We start from the raw sequence: 13,601 nt of genomic DNA, 5'->3' as shown, positions 1-13,601 counted from the left end.
CAAGGTCACGGAGGACGTGATATATCTTGATCAACAGAGCTAGAGACCTTGAGACTGGCACTTTGTGTGTCACCAGGGCCGTAAACTGGCACTTTGAGTCGCCAGAGTTGGAGATTGACACTTTGTGTCACCACGGACGGAGACTGGCACTTTATGTGTTATCAGGGCTGAAAACTGATACTTATTGTGCCACCTCCGTGACACTGCATCACGAGGGCTTGAGACTGGCACTTACTCGGTCACCACTTGTTAATGTGATGGTTGTGGGGGCGAGAGTGTGGCCCTCGTCCCAGTCCGCAGCTCCTAATGCCATAAGACGTTAGTGATTATTCCAATCGCAGGAGAACTGTGATGCGCCTCGAGGATTGGAGACACATTTGTGATCTGTCTACATCTTGGGTCCCTGTTTACTCAACCTCGGAAATATGCGCAGTTGTTTACTACGTATTAGGATTTGATATATATATATATATATATATATATATATATATATATATATATATATATATATATATATATATATATATATATATATATATATATATACATAATATAATATATATATATATATATATATAATATATATATATATATATATATATATATATATATATATATATATATATATATATATATATATATATGAATGAAAACTCACACCCCAGAAGTGACTCGAACCCATACTCCCAGAAGCAACGCAACTGGTAACTACAGGGCGCCTTAATCCGCTTGACCATCACGGCCGTCAAAAGGAAGTGATAGCCGAGGCTATTTGAGCCACTTCCCCGACGGCAACTCGGATGGTAATCTTGGGCATAGCATTTCACCAAATCACCTCATTCTTTGGGGCACACGTGAGGAACACAAATGCAAACAAGCCTGAATGGTCCCCAGGACTATATGCGAATGAAAACTCACACCCCAGAAGTGACTCGAACCCATACTCCCAGAAGCAACGCAACTGGTAACTACAGGGCGCCTTAATCCGCTTGACCATCACGGCCGTCAAAAGGAAGTGATAGCCGAGGCTATTTGAGCCACTTCCCCGACGGCAACTCGGATGGTAATCTTGGGCATAGCATTTCACCAAATCACCTCATTCTTTGGGGCACACGTGAGGAACACAAATGCAAACAAGCCTGAATGGTCCCCAGGACTATATGCGAATGAAAACTCACACCCCAGAAGTGACTCGAACCCATACTCCCAGAAGCAACGCAACTGGTAACTACAGGGCGCCTTAATCCGCTTGACCATCACGGCCGTCAAAAGGAAGTGATAGCCGAGGCTATTTGAGCCACTTCCCCGACGGCAACTCGGATGGTAATCTTGGGCATAGCATTTCACCAAATCACCTCATTCTTTGGGGCACACGTGAGGAACACAAATGCAAACAAGCCTGAATGGTCCCCAGGACTATATGCGAATGAAAACTCACACCCCAGAAGTGACTCATTCAGGCTTGTTTGCATTTGTGTTCCTCACGTGTGCCCCAAAGAATGAGGTGATTTGGTGAAATGCTATGCCCAAGATTACCATCCGAGTTGCCGTCGGGGAAGTGGCTCAAATAGCCTCGGCTATCACTTCCTTTTGACGGCCGTGATGGTCAAGCGGATTAAGGCGCCCTGTAGTTACCAGTTGCGTTGCTTCTGGGAGTATGGGTTCGAGTCACTTCTGGGGTGTGAGTTTTCATTCGCATATAGTCCTGGGGACCATTCAGGCTTGTTTGCATATATATATATATATATATATATATATATATATATATATTGACTATAAATTGCTATTGGGACAATGCTATGTTGTTTGTTCATAATTGCTAACGTTATATGTTATTTAATCTATGCTCTGATCGGAGTCTAAGTGTCATTTATGAACTAACTTGAAGGGGTACCCGGATGTGCCCCAGTCGATCCCAAAAAGGTGTTTTGCATTTATTCTCCAGAATGACTTCATCAGGTCCATGAAGGGAGGCAATGGGGGCTAACCCTGACCACCTGCCAAATGACAGAAAAAACTAATAGTGACCCAGAAAGATTTCGTTGGTTTTGGTGCAGAACCCAAGACTACAGAACCTCCTTTTCCCAATGTATGGCCCTGAACACCGATGTGTGGTTGACCCCAAAATGTTTTGCCATTAAGGTATTAGGAGACCCAGAATGCGAATCTATCAACTAAACGCGATTTTTTGTATAAACTGAAGAAATTATAACACTCTGTGGTCTATGCACATCATATTTCAGTTCCACTGATTTCGGAGTCATGGAGTTCGACCCCGACTCCATTCAAACGGGGTATGGGGGGGCCGACTTTGATCCCATCCCACTATTGACAGCGAAATAAAATCATCGCTATGCTTACAATTTTAGAAATGAGAATTATTTATTAGTTATAACGAATTTTGATATATTTACATTCACGGGCAAGTTTGAATCAAATTAACTTTGAACATAGATAATAATACTAGTGCTTTGATTTGTACAGAACTTTATGTGCCTTTAGAGCAGCTCATTACACAAATTCCTTAATAATATCGTCTCATGATCAGGGAGGTCCTGGTGTGGAGGCCCTGGTGTGGAGGTCCTGGTGTGGAGGCCCTGGTGTGGAGGTCCTGGTGTGGAGGCCCTGGTGTGGAGGTCCTGGTGTGGAGGCCCTGGTGTGGAGGTCCTGGTGTGGAGGCCCTGGTGTGGAGGTCCTGGTGTGGAGGCCCTGGTGTGGAGGTCCTGGTGTGGAGGCCCTGGTGTGGAGGTCCTGGTGTGGAGGTCCTGGTGTGGAGGTCCTGGTGTGGAGGCCCTGGTGTGGAGGTCCTGGTGTGGAGGCCCACTATGGTACACACTCATCACTTTCAAATTACGTCTAAACATATCAAGCGATCCAACGTCTACTACGTTACCCGGTAATTAGTTCCAAAATCTACCATCCCCATTTTCAAATCATTATTTACGCAGGCCTTACATGAATCAAAACTCATCCAATTTATATGCATTGTTTCTTGTTCTATTTAGTGTTGACATATTTAAAGCCTTAGGTATGTAATTCCTGTTGTCGGGGACAGTAAATTTGTGCTTAAGGCATCTGGAAGTCACCCTAGGCACGCCTAGGGGGCGTACCTAGGGGCACGCCCCCTGACGTCTTCAACGTAACCATTCGAGTAGCCATTATTGACTAGGATCTGCCTTACTCTACCTAGTTCCTCGTCGACCTGCTTCCAAACAAAGCTGTGAGTGAGAGCTCGGTCGACGTAGGCGTTGACAACACTCCGCTTGTATCTGTCCGGGGCAGTCACTGTTACCGAACAGTTACGTTGAAGACATCATTAAAATAAAGATGACACGTCATGCAACCCCTGAAGAAGCAACAGCATAACACCCGTACCCGCCTTATCAGACTGTTTTACAGGAACTACTTTTCCACGGGTTAAAAAATGGAGGAAAGAGTCCTGGGGCCGGATTCAGGAAGGTACTTACGAAGGTTTTTCTTCTTAGCTACGAATGTTTTCCTTCTTAGCGCCTTCGTGGAGGCTACGTCGGTATTCAAGTAGCTACACTAAGTGGAAAAACCTTCGTAAGTTCATTCTGGGATCTAAGTGTGGTTTCGACCACTCGTAGCTTTACGTAAACTGGATATAACTCAATTTTTCTCTACTACATAACACTGGGATCGATTTTAAGATTTTGGAACATAAGCAAAAGATTATAAAAATTGAATCTAGTGAAGAGGAGTCCTTCGTGTTAGTTATATATGCATTCTCTGCTTGAAACTTAAAGTAAATATGTCTTTTATGATAGTAGAATTAGTTTTATAATAGCAAGATATTATACCCGTAGTTATTTAGTAAATAAACACTGGTGAACATGAAATATGAGAGAAGGTGATGAGCCCTGCCTGATGGGATCATTTACTATCACCAAATGCCCCTGTTCACCTAGTAGTAAGGGTGTACCTTAGCTATACATACCCATTTCTAATTTATTTAGTTTGGTTTTATTTTTAAATTAAATCTGGGTGAGACATAAAATAAAATATGCTGCACAAATGATGTTAGGTAAGGAGAAGGGTAAAAATGTCAAAAACTTTATTCATTGAATACTTAAAGCTATAATTATGACTATATAGACTATTAAAAAAAAAGAGGGAAGTAGGGGTCCAAGACCTCTTCCTGTTATACAATTTGGGTGTGGAACAAGTAATTATCAAAAGAAGGCACCATGCCGGGAAGGTTATGTAGCAGTAAGGCAGTGAGGTGAGGCAGCTACTTATTTGAGAAATGCTTATTTTATTTACCTTATAAGCTGAGGCAACTTAATTTATTTGAGGAATACTCAGCTGATTCCTCTACATTTAGCATGGAACAAATTTGTGTCCAAGACCTCTTCCTGTTACACAATTTGGCTGTGTGTAACCAAACTAGAAGTGCTCTACAAATCAAGGGACCCAGAATGTGGAATGACCTCCCGAATCATGTCAAAGGCTGTACCTCTCTCAACCAGTTTAAGAGTTAAACCAAGTACTGCCTAATTAACTCCATGTAACCTAACTTACCTCCTAAATGTCAACCCATGTCTTGCTATTTTTTAAACAACGCTGTTCACCAACAGGTGCAATTGCTGATTTATGCTATGTTAACCCCCCTTTTTGTATTTTTTATTCCTTCTTTCAACACAATTTATACCTAATCCCGATTACTATTAAGTTTTAGTCTGTGTTTTTCCCCCACACCTTGCCCGAAATGCTATGAGTATTAGTGGCTTTAGGTATTGTATGTACTAGCTCTGTCTATAAATCCAACATTATGTTTGTAAATCAACTGTATGTACTTTTCCTGAATAAAATGTATTTAGTATTTATTTTTTAACCAGTAAGTATTAAAAGAAGGCACCAAGTTGGGAAGGCTATGTAGCACCATTGTGTTGCACCAGTCAAGTTGTAGGGTTCTCGAATTCTTGGTTGATGACTTACTTTGCATCTTGAACATTAAGTTGAATTGCTTAAATTATGATACTTATCATGTGACATATAATTGAATTTAATATTTAAATGGTCTTTAACTTTGTTCCCTAGAGCTTTGAGTTGAGGTGAGAAAGCCTCTGCGGTTACTGGGTTCTTGATTTTAATGAGTACATGTTTGGAGTTGATACTTGGTAATAACATCTTTTGAGAATATTGTAATACAGACAAGTTCCATTCCTTGTCTTGTATGTAATGGTCTTGAATGGATGGTGGCAGCATTCCATATTTCTTCTTCTACTATCTATTTCTACTTCTACTATCTACTCTTCTACTTCTACTATCTGCATTTCTACTTCTACCTATCTACTCCTCTCCCTCCACCCCTCTCCGAACTTTCCCTTTCAGCTAATGACCCTCCTCGCTCCTCCCACTTCTCTACCTCCCTCACCCCAAACCCTCACTAATTACCTCATTATTCATCTCTTTCCTTTCGTTTCTCTTTTACGTTTGTGGCAGTGAAATGTATTCTAGAGTTCTCTCTAGAGTTTCGGGTAGCTGATCAAGTTACGGCGCCTTGTAGTCGTAGCACCTAGGTAGTCAAATACCTAGGTTACAAGGAGTTGAACGAGAGAGGCTGCCGTAGGAACTCTGGAGGTGCTCTAGAATAGTTAGCTAACCTATCTAAAGTTAGCTAAAGCTAATAGTTAGCAGACTAAGTTAGTCTGGAAGATGATGGTGGAATTATGTAAACAATGTTGGTATTAGGAATATAGTTCACATTATGGTTCATCATACTCGGGAACAGGAAGCCTGTTAGGCTTTGGGCACTTATTCACTGCTAGATTTACAAAAGTATTAAGTGATAGGAGACATGCCTAACCGTCTCTGAACTTCCAGGACACCTACGCATTGACCTTTGGTTGTGAGTCAGAGACGTAGTCCACTCCGCTACATACACTCCCTTCAAACACACAAGGGAATAACACTGACGTGATACATATATATGAATTAGAAAGGAGTGTAATTGTGTTCTCTTGTCTCTTGATATTATGAAATAACAGATTGAAACCGTGGTTTTAATCCTTAGTTTCGCGGACCTTTCTCAAGTGTTCCATAGACCTTTTTCAAGTATTCCATAAACCTTTCTCAAGTAGTTCCGCTCCTCGAATCTCCCTCGATGGTCGGGGTGTGGTGTAGGTTTGTGAAAAATATATATAGCAAACAGAAAATCACAAAAAAATCAGTAAACATTTATTAAAAACACAAAAAAACAATAAAAATTTTCTAATAACACGAAGGTTCCTCGTTAAAGAGACTAGGTGCTCTCCCTGGCTAGCGAGAACATAAAGAATGAGGTCAAGAAACAAGATGGCAGCTGATGGCGGGCCTCGAGGGGCGGTCAGAGTAGGAGAGGTGTTGCTGGAAAGTCCGTGGGTCGCTACGGTTGGGTGTGGGTGGTGGGCCGTGAGTGGGAGGGTTGTGGGTGAGTATTAAGTGGGAGGGTTTAGGGTTTGTAAATGGAGCACAGTTTGTGGGCACAGTTCCTCTATAAAGGTTGGTCGGAGGAAGGGAAGGAGGGGGCAGGGGAGTGGTGATGGGGTGACGTGAGGACTGGTTTTCATGGTCACCAACCGGATGTAACCCACAGAAGTCACCGTATTTATAGATAACTTTCCCTGCTGTAGGAACCGAGTCATCTTCAGGAGGGAAGCGTGCCCAAACGCTTTACCCTGCCCCAGGATCGAACACGGGTTCAAAATCGGTTACTGGGGTATGTAGAAGATACGAAAAAATCAGGCATATATACAATGTACAGGTGTGAGAAAGGGGATTTCAAGAAGGAACGAACGCTAGAAAAGGGGAAAAAATAAAAGCAAAATGAGAAAGAGGAGGATAGAAAACAAACGAGAGGCTGCGAGGAGGATTCGACAAGCATTTGGGAGTTGGATGGCGGGGGAGATGGAGGAAGGGAAAAGCGCCAAGCCATTTTTTTTTTTAAATTTTGCCCCGAGGGGCGAGTTTATTGGGCAGCGCCACTCATCTTGTGAGTGGACACACCGCCATAGCAGCATGTACAACACTCCCCAATAGGAAAAAAACCCGCTGGGTTGTTCATCCTGTCAATTGTACCCAGACACAGCTGGGACTTGCTTAACTGTCTCAAGTGAACAGCTCCTCAAACAAGATGATTAACATCAATCAACCCTTAAAAGCTTACGTTATCTTGCGGGTGCAAAATGGGGAAATCTTTTAAGAACAGTATCAATATTTGACAAATAGTGTTTTCCTAACTCAAACAATGTGGGGTTTATTATTCTACACATATTCCTAATGTCTCTCAGGTGTTCACATTCACGTAGATAGTGGTCAAGGCGGTGTCCATCACTCTCACCACAGATTCTGCAACTTCGCTGGTCAACTGTTGTTTCCATTCTAAATCTCCATGGATATTTGTATTCAAGACGGATTCTCGCTATTACTGATTCTCTCCCTCGTCCTCCTCCTCTTCGGCCATAATGATTGGGATTGCCAGCTGCAACCATGTTGTACCATCGTACAGATTCACTGGTTTGTGTTTCTATCCTCCTTTCCTCAGTTACCTTGTCACGGTGATGTTGCCTGATAATACCTCTAATTTGTAGTTGAGTCTTGGGTATGAAGTATTCAATATGGTCTCCTTCAGCGCCTTCAGCAGCCAGCACATCTGCTCGTTCATTCCCACATATTCCAACATGGGAGGGGATCCACAGAAACTTGATGAATCTTCCCTGATTGGTAAGTACTCTCACAGCTCTCTTAATTTCTGCGACTATTGCAAGATTTTCTGCCTGATTTTTATTTAGGGTTTGCAGTGCTGCTTTTGAATCGGTGCAAATCACTGCACCATTAGTGTTCCGTTCAAGAAACCTTAACGCCATAACAATGGCAGTTAGCTCTGCTTGCGTTGAAGAGGCATAGTTCTCAATACACGCTTTTTCTTCATTTCTGCGTTGGAAAGTATTATCCTTGATTACCGTGTATGCTGCACCAGCCCTGCCATTGACAGGATTAGATGACCCGTCAGTGTAGATTTGATCTAGTTCATCTCCGGCTTCTTTATAAATTTCCTCGAGATACTTGTGCCTCATTTCTTGTGGTATCATGTTGGATTTTTTCGTTGCCATTTCATTGATGATGATCTTGCATGAGTCATCCTCCCAGGGAGGTAACCTCTCTACAGGCAGGAGCTCACGGGCTTGCTCAAGCAGGTGAAGCTCTTCAAGGTAGCAGACTGATCTGTGATGCCATTTTTTGCTTCTCCTGTTTCCCCCTGAAAGTAGCACAGAGCTCATTTTTTTCTTAGCAATATCATTGTAATGGGGATCTCTGGCTATCCTAATTGCAAGCTTAGCATTCAGCTCCTTAATTCTGCTTTTAACACTGGGAAGGGACAACTCCTCTCGTAGATTAGACGTTTTGGCAGTTCTTGGAACGCCAAGAATGATTGTCATGGCTTCATTTTGAATGCTTTCAAGCCTTTTCATATCGCTTTGGGAGTAGGTGCATAGAACTGGTGCGGCATAGTCTATGACGGAGCGCACATAGGCTGTGTACATCATTTTGAGCACGGCAATAGAGGCTCCATGTCCATTCCAGGTCATAGCTTTCAGTGCCCTGAGTCGACTTTTGCATGTTCCTATGAGTTGATTGAGCTCCTCTTTCTTCCCCTTGTTAGAGCCGACAGTGACGCCAAGGTACCGATAGTGGTCAACCCATTCAAGTGTTACACCATTAATTTGCAGTTCTTCATTTGCTCTCCGCTCGTGATGGGAGTCTGCCTTCGTCTTGTTTGTGGAGAGAGTGAAACCGAGCTCAATACATTTCCTTCCAAGGAGTTCAATGGACTGTTCAATTTTTCCCAAGGTGGGAGCTTGTATTAGGACATCATCTGCATATCCCACTTGCTGTGTTCCTTCCGGAAAATCAATATTTGCAATGGCGTTCATAAGTACATTGAATAGTGTAGGGCTTAAGACTCCGCCTTGGGGGGTCCCGAGTTCCATATTCATTGTTCTGGAGACTGCTCCATTGAAGCAAACCTTGGCTTTCCTTCCTGTGAGGTAGTCTTCAACCCATTTCATGAGTCTCCCCTTGACACCCATGCATGCAAGCTCGTCCAGGATCGCAATCCCCTGTGCTTTGTCGAAGGCTCCTTTGATGTCAACAAATACAGAGTACCTAGCCGTGTCATTAGCCAAGTAATTAACTATACAATTTGCTGTGCTCCGTCCTTTAACAAATCCATTGATCCCCTCCCCTAACCTGCCTATTTTGTGCAACAGTCGGTTTAGGATGATCCTTTCAAGCATCTTGCAAGTGCATGACACGAGACTGATAGTTCTGTAATTACCAGGGTCATTAGGCTTCGGTATGGGAACAATTATTGCGTGTTTCCATTGTGTGGGCAACACTCCACTTAGGAATGACTTGTTAAACAGGTGGAGTAGTGGATTCCCAGACACTTCACACAGTGCATTGAGTATGTCGTAGGTGACACCATCTTCACCAGGTGCTGTACTTTTACCCTTTTTCATAGCGCCCCTTACTTCTTGGGCTGTGATTGGTTCCCCATATTCGTCATCACTAGACAGTGCTCTTGTTATCCTAATTCTTCTGTCATCATGTCGCAGGAGCTGTTCCCTGCTGATTTCTGCAGGGAGAGAGGAGGAGGAGGATGCTGCATCACTCCACTTGTGAATTAGTTCCTCAGCCTTACCCTCGGGGTCTTTGTGGGCCGCAGGCCGGGCTCTGCCACCCTTAGCTATCTGAATTTTTGCCCACACTTGTCTTGCAGATGTTTCCCGTCCAATAGAGCTAGTGAACTCAAGCCATTGTCTTTCCCGCTCTTTAATCTTCTCTTCCCTGGCTACTTGACACACAGTTTTAAACAACTCTTGGTTACTTTCAGTGGGATGTCTCCGGTACTCTCTACTCATGTCTCGCACATTTGCGTTAAACATCTTTATGTAATCATTCTCATACCATTTTATTTTCTTCCTCTGAGGGTTACTTCGCCCAGGTGTACGGCGCGGAACTCTTAGACAGCTCTCAATTTGGTGGTTAAGGTCATCAACAAATGTGTCAATGTCTTCTGGGATTTGGTATTCCGTGAACCAGTCACTCATCCTGTTTATGAAGTGTGGCCTCATATCTGGTCCGAGTGATAACCTTTTTCTTTTATTTGTCTCTTTCCTTCTCTTGCTCATGTCGACGGTGGTAATCAGTGCCCAATGGTCACTACATAAACTGTGCACAATTTGTGTACTGGCATCCGTGTCCTGTGCATTCAGCAGGAGATCATAGTCTAATCTTCCTCCTCTGAGGTGAGTTGGCTGTTCATCACCCAGGACTTTAAGATTTTCACTTCCCCTGACAAAGAGTGACAGTTTCCGTCCATTGACATTGGGCTGATGACAGTTGGCACCAAAGTGTGGGTGTCTGGCATTAAGGTCACCAACCAGCAGGGTAGGTTCTTCATTAACAAATTCAGGCAGTGTGTCAAGGTCAAGTTTACTCTGTGGCACATATAGGTTGATTATATGTAGAGCATTATTGTTTAAGTAAAGGGTTACTCCCAGTGATTCAAACTCATCCCCCCATGTGCAGGTCATCAGTAATCTGTGCGGGAATGTTGTTATTTACAAAAGTGATGAGACCCCGTTTTCTTTCCCCATGGGGCAGGGAGAACTTGCGATAACCGCTGAACCTTGGGTTGAAGTCATCACCTACCATCGTCTCCTGTAGCACTATGACATCAGTTTGGTGTTCACGGACGTACTGTATGATGTCATTAATTCTATTGCGAACTCCTTTACAGTTCCATTGCAGTATAGTGAGATGTTGTTCATTGTGATTATCCATTTTGAGGTTGTCATCGTGTATTCCATGGTGTGTGGTGTTACTGTGTGTACTGGCGTTACTGTGTGCACTGGTGTTACTGTGTGCACTGGTGTTACTGTGTGTACTGGCGTTACTGTGTGCACTGGTGTTACTGTGTGCACTGGTGTTACTGTGTGCACTGGTGTTACTGTGTGCACTGGTGTTACTGTGTGTACTGGTGTTACTGTGTGTACTGGTGTTACTGTGTGCACTGGCGTTACTGTGTGCACTGGTGTTACTGTGTGTACTGGTGTTACTGTGTGTACTGGTGTTACTGTGTGCACTGGTGTTACTGTGTGCACTGGTGTTACTGTGTGTACTGGTGTTACTGTGTGTACTGGTGTTACTGTGTGCACTGGCGTTACTGTGTGCACTGGTGTTACTGTGTGTACTGGTGTTACTGTGTGTACTGGTGTTACTGTGTGCACTGGCGTTGTATACTGTGTGCACTGGTGTTACTGTGTACACTGGTGTTACTGTGTGTACTGGTGTTACTGTGTGTACTGGTGTTACTGTGTGCACTGGCGTTACTGTGTGCATTGGTGTTACTGTGTACACTGGCGTTACTGTGTGCACTGGCGTTACTGTGTGCACTGGTGTTACTGTGTACACTGGTGTTACTGTGTGTACTGGTGTTACTGTGTGTACTGGTGTTACTGTGTGCACTGGCGTTACTGTGTGCACTGGTGTTACTGTGTACACTGGCGTTACTGTGTGCACTGGTGTTACTGTGTACACTGGCGTTATAGAACTATAGTATTCATGTTGACGTGGATTTTCTCAAGGACCATGAAGAGATTGTTTGGGTCGAGCGCAACACTGGACCAGGGGGACTGGCCAAAAATCAAGCAATTGCTGTGGGAAATTTTTACCCACCATATCTAATAATCATCTAAGAAATGTATAATTACTATATCATTTCTATATCATATCAAAATCATATCAAAATCGTATCTAAATCGTATCAAAATCATATTAGAATCATTATAGATTCATTATATAGCTTGATCCTGGATGACAATGGCACCATGAACACGTACGCAACAGGGGCCCTTTTGATGCCTACGTGACTTTGTACATGATTTCTCAAGGATCCAGAAGCTTCTAGAAGGATTTGTTAATTAAAAAACTATTGGAACATTGATTCAACATCCGGTAGGATTAAAAATCGAATCCTTAATAAGAATCAGTGGTACTTTCAAATACTACTTATAATCTTTAAATCTTATATCTAATTATATTATAATCACATCTTATCTTAATCATAAGTCTAGACTGTAAAAATAATCAATCAATATTCATTGAAGGCTACCGTGCTCAGAGAGCATGGCAGGGCGATGGGGGCAGTGAAGCGCCCACCAACAAAGCCCGAGGCACTCCGCGTTTGTTTACAAATGAGTGAACAAGTGACTGATCCTTAGCGAACATTACCAGCTCAAGGACACCTTATCTAATATTTTTTATCGCCAGTGAATACTCTCTAGAACTGGGGGAGTACCTGGACAATATCTGCAAGGAAAATCCTAGAACATTCACATAAAATAGAGTGTATAGTGGAGATCAGTGACACGGTTTCCTCCACCTTCATTCATAAACTTTTATCTCGAATCATTCTTCTGCAACTGCAGGATAATCCCGTAGCAACGCTACCAGATCATCATACAGCAACGCTGTAGCAAAATATCGTGCCTAAACTCAACAAGAGAGAGTTAATCAGTCTGGCAAACTTGTCAGACAGGCACCCCGACTGGCAGAGAAGTATATTGAAGGTTATTTGGTATATGATTGGCCAATTGTATGCTTGTGTAGCTTTAATATCCTATAAATCTGTCTGTTGGTTAAAAAGCGAGGCTAAGCCTCACATATCAGTAAGTTTATTAAAATTGTAGTGTAGCTGTGAATCTTATCCAAGCACTGAACCTCATGAGTGTCCATTCTGTCAGAAAAGAATTCAGCCTCAATAAGTAAAAACCTCACAAGTGTCCACAGTGTTGGAAGAGATTCAGTCAAGCTAACTGTATAAATTGAATATGTCTGCATATATATTTGAATATATAAATTAAGTTATCAATTGCTTGCTTAGTTAATTTTTAAGTTATCATATAAGTTCATTTAATTGAATATAATTTCTAGTACTTACTTAATAGTATTAAGACTACATTTAAGGTCATTTATTATACTTTTACAATTTAATTTGTTGTTTATAGTATAAGTACATATTGGCTGTTAAGTTATGGTGCTAGGTTAGACTATGTATGTTTAAATCCCTGATTTAAACAGAGCCAGTGTTCAGTCAGATAACTGAATTTATCAAATCTTATCCTTGTATAAAATACAAGCTGATGTGAGATCCCTGTCTACAGGTGGATTGGAACTTCTATCAACATAGTCATTCACCCCACCTGTCCCTTACAGCCCACAGTTTGTCATTAGGAAAAGAGGATCTAGGATTTACAACCCTAGCTAGAGATTTTAGTTGAATTAATTTGCAGACAGTAAATTTTTAATTTAGTTCAGTACAAGTCCCTGGTAGTCTCCTCTTATATCAATCCCAGCAGGTTTTTCCCACATTAATGGTCCTTCGAACCTAGATAATAATGGTCCTTTATACCTAGATATTTATGATCATTCGTTTACCGAATATTTCAATGCCAAATACATAAGAAACTTCTTGATTTTGCATTGGAATAATTCTTACATATTCTAGCCTAACCTAGCTATCAGCCAATATT

This window comes from Procambarus clarkii, chromosome 37 (genome assembly GCF_040958095.1).
Source record: "Procambarus clarkii isolate CNS0578487 chromosome 37, FALCON_Pclarkii_2.0, whole genome shotgun sequence".
NCBI lineage: Eukaryota > Metazoa > Arthropoda > Malacostraca > Decapoda > Cambaridae > Procambarus > Procambarus clarkii.
This window is presented reverse-complemented; position numbering follows the sequence as displayed.